Source organism: Maylandia zebra, linkage group LG15 (assembly GCF_041146795.1).
Source record: "Maylandia zebra isolate NMK-2024a linkage group LG15, Mzebra_GT3a, whole genome shotgun sequence".
Taxonomy (NCBI): domain Eukaryota; kingdom Metazoa; phylum Chordata; class Actinopteri; order Cichliformes; family Cichlidae; genus Maylandia; species Maylandia zebra.
Window position 1 is genome coordinate 32456808 of NC_135181.1, and position 14837 is coordinate 32471644.

Sequence of the window (14837 nt, forward strand, 5' to 3'; positions counted from 1 at the left end):
TGGAAAGCGACAGAAAACATGCTGCTGTTTGCACATATTTAATAATCAGCTCTGCACAGGAGCAGAAGCAGAGTCCAGCCTGTTGCTCTTACAGTATAATACTCATAATAAAAGTACAGTAACCGTGGTTAGTCACTAAGCAGCCCGGTGCGTTTCTCTTAATTTCTTTAGTCAGGGTAAATTCATTCACCTGCACGGGTTAGCTAAATGAACTTTACAAAACAAGTTTCCCCGACAGCCGAGTGTTCATTTTAGCTAGCTAGGTCCTTAGGTAGCTAAGGACCTAAATTACGGATTAGCTTACAAACACATTTAACTTACCAAAAATAATGCGGTGGGGACTCAGGTCCTCCTGTCCGGTAGTCCAATTTACTGAAGAACACCTCAGGCTGTCACTTTGAAATAGTCGGTAATGTAAACGCTGGACCTCTCGGCATCTGGCATTCCCGAACAGACATGTGTGAGTTTGTCCGTGACCGCAGCCGCGTCGTCAGTGTTTCCTCCAGTCATTGGTCAGCATTATAATATATGCAAATACATGCGGGTCGGAATCCCCGCCCCCCAGCGCGCCCCCGGACGCCAAAACAGTGCCAGCAGAGTGAAACTGAAAAATGGTTTGAAACCGAAAAGTGGATTGAAACCGAAAAATGGATTGAAACCGAAAAAAAAAAATTGTAAGCGAAAACAAAAAAATTACAGTTTCAATTAATTGTTTTTCACTATCAATTTTTTTTTCGGTTTCAATACAAGATTTTTCAGTACATTTATTTCAGTTACAATATTTTTTTTCGGTTTCAATATTTTTTTCGGTTTCGTTTCAAGGTGGCATCGTTCTGATTCCATAGATTCTGGAGTCTTCCCACGCTCCTGTTAGTGATCCTCCATCTGGATGGATGAGACAAACCTTCTGAACAATCTAGCAGGAGATGGCCCATATCTGTGGGACTGATTTCTGCTAATAACGCCTGATGGACTGATAACATCCAAAGTGGGTGAATAAAGTCACCCAGTCACTAGCTGTGCCATTACCCAGCATACACCACTCCCTCCATAAATGCAATAACCGATACAAAAGTAATAGCCTATAATTAATGTATCTGCTGTTTCTCAGGTAGTTGTTTACATTATATAATTTATTGTGTTCAGTACACGTCACTACAACGTGATTTCGGAAATGTATAAATATACGGACAACAGGCTCTTCCGCGGAAATCTCTTGTCGTCAATAAACAACGTTTAGGGAGCTCTATAGTATTCAATAAGAGGACCCGCCATGTCAGTTCTCGACGCGAGGGGGTACCCTGCGCGTCGATAAGTGAGGCAGAGGGAGCCTGACCATGCGTCACACATTTGACGAGTTGGGAGTGAGAACGTATTGCTGAGACAGGATATTTCAATATTGCGCAAATGGAAGAAAGCAATCCTACATATTTGTTTAATATGTGCAATGAAGGACATATCCTGGTCAAAAATGACTCCAAGGTTCCTCACAGTGTTACTGGAGGCCAAGGTAATGCCATCCAGAGTAAGAATCTGGTTAGATACCATATTTCTAGGATTTATAGGGTCGAGTACAATAACACCAGCTTCATCTGAATTTAGAAGCAGTTAAGAGATTTGTAACTTTAAGACATTCCTGCAGTTTTACTAATTGGTATGTGTTATTTGACTTCATGGATAGATAAAGTGGGGAGTCATCTGCATCGCAGTGAAAATGTATCTTATGCCTTTTGTTCATAAAACACTTGCTGCGGAAAACGCCATGCTACGGGACTCAGTCAAATCTCTATCCGAAAATGTGACCCAGTTAAAAATAGAAAATATAAAAATAAAAGAGAGCATTATCGATCTGCAAGCCCGTAGCATGAAAAGTAATCTTGTGTTTTCTGGTATTCCAGAGTCTGCCGGAGAAGTCCCAGAAACGACCATGAGAAGCTTCATGTCAGGGCTCTGTGTGCAGGCGGATGGAGAGGAGGATCCAAATGCGAGACTCGGACACTGAATACAACTCAAAACCTCAGCTTTATTGCTGGCATGAAGACAAAACATGAAGTGAACACTTAATACTGAGAACAGAAACATCCATCCATCCATTCGCTTCCGCTTATCCTTTTCAGGGTCGCGGGGGGCGCTGGAGCCTATCCCAGCTGTCATAGGGCGAGAGGCGGGATACACCCTGGACAGGTCGCCAGTCTGTCACAGGGCCAACACACAGGGACAGACAACCATTCGCACTCACATTCACTCGCACATTCACACCTAGTGGCAATTTGGATTAACCAATTAACCTATCCCCACAAACTGCATGTCTTTGGATGGTGGGAGGAGGCCACCGTGGGTACCCGGAGGGAACACACGTAAACACGGGGAGAACATGCAAACTCCACACAGAAAGAAGAAAATAACCAAAAATACAAAATCCAACCAAAGCATGAGAAACTCAAAATGCTGGGTTGAAACGACCCAGGACGGTGACATTTAGTGTGCTTGCTGGGCAACTTGGATGAGGTCACTACAGAAATAAACACAGCCCACATTATTTTTACGGCCCTATGCATTGCCAAGAAAACGGTCCTCATAACCTGGAAAAAGAAAAATAATCTTAATTCTAACCAATATAAAAACCATCTAATAGATCACATTAGTCTAGATACAGCCTACGCCATCACATTTGATCAATCCCTTTGGGCTCCTTTGTTTGGCTTCATCACCTAGTGGGGGTGGGGTCATGGTTTGGTCCTGCCTTCGCTATTGTGGTTGATATGGGGGTAGGGTAGGGCATCTGGGGATTCCCTAGGGACGTTTTCCCTGGAGGGCCTAACTCGGGGGTTGTGGCCATGACCTGGTTAGGGGCTCTGGTGGCTCTTAGATGGTGTTTTCCTTGTGGCTGCATACAGTGGAGATGGGGGAGGGTCTGTGCTGGCGGACGTTGGTTACTGGCCTGGTAGCCTGGCTGCCCCTGGGTGGGTCCAGGACGGGCGTGGGGTCTGGGGGTGCTCCGCTCCTGGGCTGGGGCTCTGGCTGGGCCTTGGGGGCTTGGGTCCTGGTTGTTGTGTCGCCAGGGTTGTGGGCGGGTGGGTGCATGGGGGCTCAGCCCCGGTGCGGGGGACCTCTGGTGCATCGGCTCAACTGGACGGCTCTCTAACTGGTGGGGAGGCTGTTACATCTTTGCAGGAGATCTCCTCTCTACAGGAGCTCTCTCTGCAGGTGGGGGAGAGATATAGGAGAGGTGGAGAATGAACTCAACCTGGGTGTCTATTGTCTTGTGTAGTCTGGGAGATGATTGGATGGTGGGGTGGGTGCAGTTTTCTCTGCGGTCGGGTCAGGTGGGCTGCCCCTGACTCTGTGGGGCAGGGCGGTGCTGCTGCTGTGGGCCCCGGTGCAGATGGGCCTGGGCCCCCTTGCCCTGGTGGGTTCCAGAGTGTGGGGGTGCCTACTGAGGTCAGCGGGGGAGCTAGCCCCAGGGAGGGGCTGCTTGCCCAATCTTTTCTTCCCTCCCCATCCTCAGCTGACCACCTCTTCCCGCTCCACCACACCCACACACACACGCAGGGCTTGGGGTGCAGGTGTGTCACCAGGGTCCACGTCTGTCCCCTTCTGGCCGCCTGTGTCCAGAGGATGGTCTGTGTATTCAAACCCACCTCTGGCGCTGGTGCACTACCCTCAATTTTAAATGCATATAGACACTGAGGGTTTTCGGGAGGAACCATGCTGCTCTCTGGCAGGAAGCACCATGCCCTCCTGTATTTTAAATGCACTTTAGAACAACATTCAGCAACACTACATATGAGCAGGTGGAGGGAGGTTTGGGGTCTTCACTCACCCCCGTTCTGTTAACCGTCAGGGCTGGGGGGCTGGGAGGAGGTGCTGGCCGTCAGATTGGGGTCTGGGATGCGGGGCCTCCCTGCTACTGCAGATAATGAGGTGGTCTGCTTGCCTCCACCCCAGAGAGAAGGGTTACATCTCCTGGGTCCAGGTACGGTTTGCCCCTCTGGATGCAGGGGTACCTGGACCTGGGATATAGAGTATGTTTGGAGAGTGTGAATGTGTGTACAGTGTCTATTTGTGTCTGTCTCCACGTCAGGTGAGTGCCGAGAATTTGTTTGTGTATATGGGGGTGGGAATGCACGTTTGTGTCTGCGTGCGCCTGTTCGTCTGTTTCTATATGTCAGCTTGGGTCTTAGACTTTTTTTTTTTTTTTTTTGCCTGTCCCATTTGGTTCTTTAGCTGTCAGAATTGTTGTCTGAAGACCAACAAGGATACCCAATGGATTTATTTTGCCAAATGGATCATCGTGGCATTGCCGTACTGGTCCATTTGATCAACCTTTGTTTTTATTATTTATTTTATTTTATTTTCAGTTGTTACAGATGGGACAGACATGAGTGAGGGATAGGAAAGGGAGAAAGAAAGAGGAAGGAAAAGAAAAACAGAAGGGGAGAGGGACAGTGAGAAAGGGGAAAAAATAAATAAATAAAAAAAATAAAATAAAATAAAATCTCCTGGATTACCTGTTGAGAGAGAAAGAATAGAAAACAAGCAAAAAAAAACCAAAGCAACATACTAAACACAACACCATCGAATTAATCAGTTCTCTGACCTCTGGGCCTGATGCTCGGTCCTCTCTGGCACAAACGAGAAGCCCGCGGGGCACATCCCTACAACCCCTTCTGGCCTCTGCTCCGTGGCTGCTGGGTGACTTCTCGTTTGTGCCTCTCCTCAGCTCTTCCCAGGAGGGTGGTACGGTTGCCCCTTTGGTGGTCCTCCTTGGGTCCTCGTACTCTGGAGCCTCTGGATGTCTGGGGCCTGGATCTCCTCCATACCTGCTTCATGCCCTGGGGGACGGGGCTATGGCTCCCCACATTCCCTAGCAGATCGTTACATGGAGAAACCTTTTGAATACAAGTGTGCTGATCCACACAGGTGTGCACACAGGTGTACACACGGGTGTTTACAGACAAAAACTACACCTTTCCTGGCTGCTATCTCAAACACATTGTGCGCTGTCGATCTTGCGTGCTGCACAATAACATTTAATATTTAGTATCTACTGTTATCTGCTGTTAGCTAGTTTGTTGTGATGGTGTTGTATTTATTATGTTGCTTTTTTTGTTTGTTTTCTCTTCTGTTTTTTTCTCCATACAGGTGATCAAGGAGTTTTGTTTGTTTTTCTTTTTTTTTCTTCTCCCCTTTCTCACCATCTCTTCTCCCCTCTATTTTTCTTTCCTTCTCTCTCTTTCTTTCATTCTTTCTCCCTGTCCTATCCCCCAGTCATGTCTGTCCCATCTGTAACAACCAAAAATCAAATAAAATAAATACATAATTATAATAAAGGTCAATCAAATGGACCAATATGGCAAGGCCATGATGATCCATTTGGTAAAGTAAATCCGCTTGGCATCTTTCTTGGCCTTGAGACAACAATTCTGATGGCTAAAGATCCAAACAGGACAGGCAAAAAAAACAAAAAAACAACAGTGGTCTCCGTAATAATAAGAGCACTCGGGGGAGTACTCTTATTATCCCCAAACTGGGCGAGTGGTTCCAGCAGATCCCAAGAATGACATCCAAGCAATGTTCCCTCCAATTTTTCACGTGTCTGAGCGAACACACAAACTCCCTGAGTGGACACTTGGACCACTGTGAGCAAAAGTAGACGTGTGCAGTGTGGTCACGGCAGCATCGAATCCATCCAAGTTACATGGTTTATTAAAATAATCAAATTACAGCATTTACATTTATGTTAGGCTACTTTTAAATAACTGCTTTAGCCCACTTACAATGAAAATTTAAAGAAAAATCTTGTTCATGACCTGTGTAGTATGTTAACACTATTGGAAGTACATTTTGAAAACACAACTTTCTTTCTCTTTTTAATTTTTTTTTTTTAAATAAAGATCTGACTTGTATTATGAGTATGAGTCTCTGGTCTGGGAGAGAGATCAACTCTCTGTCTGCAAAATACAGTATATAATGACCAATGTTGGGCAATTAATTACATAGTTACTTCTTCAAAAAAGTAACTGAGTTTTGCAAACAACAAAGTTTCTTGCAGCTATTTACCTAAAAATGCAGCCAAGGCAGTTTTTTAAGTAAACATTTCAAAGTATTTACAGAACAATCAGTTCTGCATCAAATTTGATGCCACACAAATTATTTGTGCCACATTGCATATATTTTTATATTTATAACTCTGGTTTTGCGTGGCCTATTGACACAATTTAAAAACTGGTATAAAGTCCACACTTTTTCCGTCATTTGCTGCTCACATCTCCAATGGTTGTACATGTTATCATTCACTCCACATCAGCCACACCTCTTTGATAGCTAAAACACCGGTGTCGGCACATAAGGACGCTGTCATAGCCTGTCAACGACGTTGATTAGCTGATAAATGTGAATCACATCATTGGCTGGACTATGGGATAAGGTGGCATCATTCTAATCCCATACTGGAGCAGCCAGTCACTTACTGTCTAACACTGCAAAACAGAATTGTTAACGTATTTATTTTAATTTAAATTCAGGTTAGATTTTTTTTTTGTGCACAACGCATATTTTCTGTGCGCAGAGACCGCGCACATGCTCAGTTTAGAGGGAACATTGCATCCAAGATCTCTATCCAGAAGAGTGCATTCCTAGAAACAGCAAAAACGTTGCGCAGGACCCTCAAGCTCCTCTGCCGCTAGTAAAGGACTGAGAATAAGTTGCAAATAATTTTATTACTTCCACAGGTTTGAGAATGCAGAAAGGTCATGTGTGGACCAGTGTGACACCCAGCTTTAATCATCACGTTTAAATTAGCAACCTCCCGGTGGGTGTATGTTTCACTTTATCAGCAGGATCACCATCTATGACCAGCCTAAACCCTCACATCAGTGTTCCATGTTAACCAAGGCATGTGCTCTCTATTTTATTTCCCTTCACTTGCTCTCTTCTTTCCTTATTCCAGGCTATAAAGTGACTCACTGCTAGGGACAATGTGCATTATAATATTAATATAGATATTAAATCTGTGATGACATTGTGACTGACTTTAAATTCAACTCACAGTGCCTAGAGGAAGGGCAGTGTTCTGCACACTCAGAGTGTTTGGCAAAAAAGGTCAAATAAACAATTATAGAATCATATAGTGAAATTTGTATTAGACAAAACTGTCATGATTCATGGAACATGTAGGAGCAAGAAAACCTCCGTGTTTTGGAAAGCTGTGTTTCATGCTCTTGATAAAACAAAACACCCTCTGTCCCAGTTTAACCCTCACTCTTGGAGTATTTTCTTACTTCCCTATTTGAAGCCCATCCCTCCGTTTTGGGAGACAAATGTCACTTCCCTCCTTCCTCACTCACAACATTATAGTTGCTGACAGATGTCTCACATTCATGAATATTCTGTGCACTACCAGGCCACTTTGATCTTCATTTCAAAAGAAAGTTCTGTCTACACCACAACCACAGACCATGTGTGACTTACCGTGCATTTGTTGTTGTATTCTGTTTGAGTAAGGCAAGTCAGAGCATGTGAGGACTGACAGCATCAGGGTTGGTCTTCAAACTAGGATGTGGATTGATGACTTAATTGGTAGTGAAAATCAAATTGTATATGACTGATAGCATCTGCTGGTGAACAGTCTAGTTTGAATTCAGAAACGGTCAAAACTACTGGTTGGTAGGTTGGTCTGTTTGTTTAGATTTGACTTCCAAACTTGTAGTAGAAGGAATCCTGTGCACCTCCTCAGCCTGTAAACATCAACTACAGTATTTGAACAAGTAAAACCGTTATAAAGATCTACATTGTGAGAAGTGCGCTTCTCAGTTTTCTGTTAGCTCTCTTTCCTCTCTCTGGAACAGTTACCAAGTGCAGTTAATGTCCCCTGTCAAAAACCCATCCACAGGCCCCCACAGGTGGGGCCATTTATCGTTGGGTTGGTGGATCTCGGTGTCTGGAGCTGGGCGCTCAGGTATGTACCCAGCTGACTCCCAGCGGCGCTTGAAAAACTATATACACACTTGAAAAAATAAATCAGTTGGGCATCTTTCCTGGCCTTCAGACAACAATTCTGATTGCTAAAGTACCAAACAGGACAGGCAAATAAATAAGCAAATAAATAAATAATAAACATTCTACTATTTGCAGTAATGATATTGGTTTCTTTCAACACACTTTTTGAGTGGTGGGAGGTTTTAGGATACTTTTGTTGCAGGGCCTGGATGGAGAAGTATCTCTTTCCCAGTTTTCAAGCACTTACAAAGGAGAGAACAGAAATTGCAGTGCACCCCTGCAAACTTAAGCATTCTCTTTATCCCCCTCCTTTTCCTCTAGAGATCAGTGTAGCAGAGTTCCATTTCCAGCAGATGATTAATCTTCTCATTACCTGGCATTACACCTAAAGTGGCTCTCTACTTCTAAACTGGATGCTGCTCCAGCTACTGGTGTTCTATAAATCCAGCACATCGAAATGTACCTGAACCTCAGGTGGTTTAGAGGGGACAACTATATAAACTATATACTATTATGATTATTAAAAGTGAAAAGTGTAACGACTTGTCAATCATAAGGTAGCCATATCCTAAACCATATTCAGGTTTTTTTTTGTCTATTTCAATCTAGATGGGATAATAAACTATACTGTAAAATGAACACAAAATGTATACATAATACTTTAAACTTATTCATCAGAAGTTTTTCTTTTCATTTTGGATCATGCTTCTATTTGAACCTCAAATCTTATATTCAAAACTCATTGTTAATCAGTACAAACATCTGAAAGGTATCTCACCCAGAATCTCCAAGAAGGCTGGTCTGTGCAAGGCTTAGAATCTCTAGATCAACTATATTCTGATATCACATGTTCAGTCCTTACTTAATTTGTACATTCACAGACATATGCTACCCAATTATTTCTACAAAAGCTGGTGTGTGATTATAACAAGGATATTTACATAATGAGTTTAATTTTAATGAATGCATATGCAAATATTGGTTGCACCTGTTTCTCATTACCCTATTAGCTTTTCGTGTGTTGCTGTGTTATCAGTTGTTAGTTCGTTGCCTTTTTTCTGCTTTCTTGTCTCCTTCTAGTTCTTCAGTAAACTTTACTAAAGTTCCAACCATTCATCTTCTTCCACTTATCTGGGGCTGGGTTGCATGGGCAGCAGCCCAAGCAGAGAAGCCTAGAACTTCTTCTTCTTCTCCCTCTCCCCAGCCATTTCCTCCAGCTTGTCCGGTGGAACACCAAGGCGTTCCCAGGGCAACCAAGGTATATAATCTCTCCAGTGTGTCCTGGGTCTGCCCCGAGGCCTCCTCCCAGTGGGACATGCCCGCAACACTTCTCTTACTAAAGTTACCATGTTTAAATTAGCTGTTTCCCTCTTGATGTATTTTGTTTAATTTTAAAACTCAGTTTTCTTAACCCATTTACGAGGATGCTCATCATAAATCAAGCTGCACAGCTACCATATTCTTTCCATTCATTCTATAAAGAAACTGGTTTGTAGAAGAACTGGCCCATACTCTTCTCTCATCTCTATTTACTGAAAAAGAAACAAAGTCAACAATTACATGCTGCCCTTCAAGTATGAATCTAACACCAAGCTTAATCTTTAAAAACTCAAAGCTATATTATGCTGGTAATGGGTTCACTGTATATGCATTATGAAGCAGAGGTTTTAGATAGCTAAGGAAGTCATCTGATTATTCCAGATTGGTCCTAGACTGGTCCCTAGACTGAATTAGGGCGATCGTGGTTCAAGAGTTGGGAGTTTGCCTTGCAATCAGAAGGTTGCCGGTTCGAGCCCCAGCTTGGACAGTCTCGGTCATTGTGTCCTTGGGCAAGACACTTCACCCGTTGCCTACTGGTGGTGGTCAGTGTGTGAATGTGGATGACTGAATGTGTAAAGCAGTATGGGGTCCTTAGGGACTAGTAAAGCACTATACAAATACAGCCCATTTGCCATTAGGTATACTGCAACAGCCCTGAAGCTTAAAACTATATACACAATTAGATGTGTAACAGAAGTTCAATAATAGTACCAGTCAGGATAACACTATCCATTTTCAGAAGCTGTTTAAAACTCTACCAAATATATTTTATTATTATGTTGTGTAACCCACATAAAATGAGGGTACCACTTTAAAAAGTTATAGATATGAGGAAGGATGGACAGCCTGCCCAACCAATCAGAATACAGAGGTCCCAGTATGTGTTGGCCAACGGGAGAGCAGCCTGCCGCTGTGTGTCCCATCTACTCTGTGTTCGCTGCTACATGTGGATGTAGTCGTGTGCTGGCAGGAGAAAAGAAAGACTGAAGTTTTTGAGTTGGAAAGAGTATTAGATAAAAGTTTTAACCAACTGTGCTGTACATACATTTGCTGGTTATCAGTTACCTTCCATGTTAAAAGTAGTTGCAGTGAGTAAACAGGCAGATGCTGCAGTTTTCTGGCAACAAAAAGTACCATGTGGACCTAAACTGTTAGCCTTCATTAGCTCTAGCTGTTATCAACTGCCTGAAAGTACATCTCAATCTGCTTCCAGAAGTAAGGTAACACTTAAAGCACAATTTATGTTTATTTTTCTTCACGTCGTATTACTATCATTAAAGAAAAAAACATGCCCTGTTACGTTATTTAGAGCCCTGCATTTTCCGACCGAGAGACCATATCATTGTCTTTGGCCGTAATGCACTGAGATCGGTGAGCACATGTTGTATGTCTCAGTTTTAGTTTGTTTGGCATTTTATTGTTGAGAAACTGAATTTATCTGAATTGTTTGATTAATAATTGTCGCATATGCACCGACTTTACTTAGTTTGATTGTAAGTTTTAATGTTTTCATAGTATATTTAGAAAAGTGTATTACAATTTTTTTTTAAAAAGCGTGTTGACAATACATTGCAGTAATGCATAGTTTGTGTAAGAGAGATGTTTTATTTTTGCAAATTTGAGTATTTTAATTACAAATTGATGTCAAATATGAAGTCAACAAAATCCTAAATTGTGAATTATAGCTAGAACAGCATAATTAATATTTGAATTGCTCTTCTGACCCTGTCTGTTGACAGGTCAGGTTTCTTTTTTGTATGCTGAATTGTTCCTGAGGTGGATTCCTCCGGTGAAATAGATGGCAATCCTTCCCACCTGGACTTAGAGAAACTGAGATTTGCTTCTTTTCCACTTGATGATCTGCTGCACCTTGCGGTGTGGTATGACTGTATCACTCACACTTTCACACACAGCTGGTTATACATAAGACCACTGACTGAGATTCTCTCACCCCTATTTTCTTTACACCCTGGGATTCTTTTGGACTACACCCCTTGGACGTTTTTTATTTGGGACTTTGAATAATGAGCTGTTTTGTAGAACATTCTCCACATGTGAAAGGAGTGTGAGATTTTCATTTGAATGTACATTTGATTTGTTTAATCTGTTTCTATAAAAGTTAAAGAGTCAGGCTACTAGGGTGCACCCAGCACTGAAGCCCATAATTGAAACCCAACGTTGAAACCCAACATTGAAAACCAAAAGCAACATTTGGCCAAGTCATTATCTTAGTAGTGTATGTGTTTTACTTTACTTCTTTCATTTTTTGTAAGTGTCCTTTCTACCATTTTAAAGTGCCTTTAACCTGTGCTTGTTGAACTTATGGTTTATTTCACTAAAGCCGGCTGGTTCTTTTGAGTTACATTCTTGTCTTTGTGTCTCATTTAAAAACATTTTAAAAACAGCCTTCAAATAAAATTATGGTTCTTTCAGATATATAGTGGGAGTGATGAATGCCCTTTTCTTTCTTTACATTTTACTACAATACAGCCCTGCTGAGTACTTCTCCAAAAGTTCACCTTGATCAGAAGATGAATTCAATTAAATAGATCATGATTTGTCTAACAGTGGTATTCTGGCAAGTCAAGCAAAGTTTTGCTTGACAGTGAGTTGAGGAATAAGTAATATTACAATTTCTCTTTACTGTATTAAACATCAAATGAGACCAGCACTTGTGTGGAGACCTCACACAAAAGTTATGGTGGCATTATAGATCAAATGAAGTGACTTAGATTTGCTGAGGACACTGAAACTATGGATACAATTTTAGACATAATCTTCAACTATTTTAGAGATGTTTGATTGAACAAGTAAAAACTACGTCTGATAGTGACTGAAAAGTAAAGGCATAACCAGCAGGTTTCATCCAGAATCACAATTCATCCAGTTCTTGCCATGATATTTCAATGAAAACTGTCCCATTTAAAATGGTGCCGCAAAGAGAATACAGCAATCACCAAAGTCATTAGGATTTCTCTTAGAAAAATAAATAAGATAGAATTTATTAAAAAAATAAATAGATCTTAGTGCTGTTTTGAAAATTGTCTGAGTTTAATACTGATTCTTGAGATTTTTTAAATAAAGTACTGTCTACAGAAAGGTACACTGCTATTCTACCCTAAGAGGACAATTTTAAGTTTCAGTTTTTGTATGCACACAAAGTCTATACTGTATACACTGTTTCATCTCATTCAGTGGTCAAGCCAAATTCATTAATGCGCGCTTCAACACAGCTCTTAAATTTTTATATAACTATGATGACAGGAAATTAACTTAAACTACACTAACATACCAGCAACCCAACATGGCACATAATTTGGAGTCACCTCAATTCATGAGTTGGGTTTTTTTGAGGGGCCTTTCATTTTTATATTAGTCTGATCATTTTCACTGGGTGTCCTGATCATCATGATTAAATTGTTTCCCTGAGCAGTGCAAAAAAAAAAGAAAAAAAAAAGATAAGCTCTTCGACACAAGCTTCAGAAATGAAGGCTGTATAATTAGGCTTGGAAGTGCCCCAGCCATTAAAGCCAAGGATGGTGTTGACTAATTTCGCACACAGATTAATGGTGGTCTGAAATGGCCAAAAAGCACTAAAGGAGGAGGAATGAAGTAATGCAGGTGGAGGATAGCTCCCTGGCATAGACTTTAAAAGGAAGAAGAAGTGCATTCTCACAAATTATTCAGTATTACACTGTTACAGTTACGAAAATTTAGGGCTCAAAGGAACCTAACATATAAGATTCCACAATGCTGTTGCTATTCAACAAGTTTTTAATGAATGTAATTACAAAGCATGACCAGAAGTTAAAAAAAAAAGACGCGAGCCCTGGCTAAAACAAACAAAAGAGGAGGAAGACCACCAACCACATAATGGACTGCTGGATCTGGAATTTTCCCCTAAACCAGCTTTGGTAAACTAGATAGTTGTCGACCATCATGCTATAACTTCTCTGGGTTTATATTCATTCAGCGGGTGTCATGGTCCTGAGTCAGACGACTCAGTGTTTTGTGTTTCCTTATAATATTCTATGTACTTGTTTATTCTGGTTATGTCTTTCGTTAAGATTTGCCATTTGTTAGGTTTCTGTTCTGTGCCGGCCCTGGTCCCACTTTTCTGTGTTCCCTTGTCTGTTCATGACACCTCAACAGCTGGAGATCAGATTGCCTGGACTTCCGCCTCTGACTACAACCCAGCACACACTGCATCCGACCCCTATGACGTCTCCTGCAATGTGGTTGAAGAACTTCACCTCTTCCAGGTGCACGCGGCAGCCATCAGGCACTCTTTGAAGCTCCAGACATATTCCCTTTGTCTCTTTCTCCCACACACACACACACACACACACACACACACACACACACACACACACACACACACACACACACACACACACACACACACACACACACACACTCTAACACTCACATGCCCACATGATTCCTGTGCCTATGTAGTATAGGCAGCATTTAATTCAGCATACATGACAATGGCTAGTTTACACAGCACAAGAACTTATGATTCTTTGAATACATTACTTGTTTTCATTTGTTTTGTCAGATAGTGCTCTATACATGAAACAGCCCAAATGTGCCCTTTGGAAAATAAATTTATTCAACAAGTGCATATTTTTACACAAAAAACGTATTTTTCCCAATACAATTAAAACGCTGGATGAAAAATAGAGTATATCTTGTTTTAGTCATACTCTGGAAGGACTACTGCTGGTGCTGCTGGCTTCTTGTGTTTTGCCTAAGGGAAGTCCCTTTGAGACTCATAATAAAGATCTTTTTCTGACAGGACTGAATGAGCAACATCCTTTGGGCTGCAAATGGGGCCACATTTGCAGATGTATTAAAGAAAAAACATTATACAGCATGTGTGTGTTGGTTAGAACAGCCTTACAAAGCCTTACAGCCACCATGCCTCCCACTCGTTGTCTCCTGTTCCTGCTCATTAGGCTAATGAATAGCAAGCAACTACAATCAATGGTGTGTTCGTTAGGGATGAGCAGAGCAGGCACACGCTGATAACTCTGATCAACACCGAGACCTGACTGACAGTGGCAGAGGTACCAATATCACGGTGATTAATGATGATCAGCTGTTAATGAAGATATCCCGAGTAGGTACAGTGCTTAATGCACTGGATTAGGGAGTATTTTCACACAGAATTACTAAGACTGGATCAACTACAGGATTTATGCTCTTCATTCCCGGATAAATATTTTCTCATGTACACCCATAACTGTATTTAGTGGTTAGACTGAAAATTATGTTGGCCACACTTGGAGCAGTTTCTATTTTCAGAATCTGTTATTAACTATTTCTCTAAATTGCTTTTCAAGTCCTGATTTACAGCCAGACAGTGTGAAAATAAATATTGTTGGCGATGAATGTCTCAGGAGTCTCTTTTTATTTGCTTTCACTCAACAGAAATGCTGCCTTAAGGGATTCAATATATTGAGATAGCAAAAGGTAGATCAACTCAGGTCAGGGTTTTAATAATTTATAGA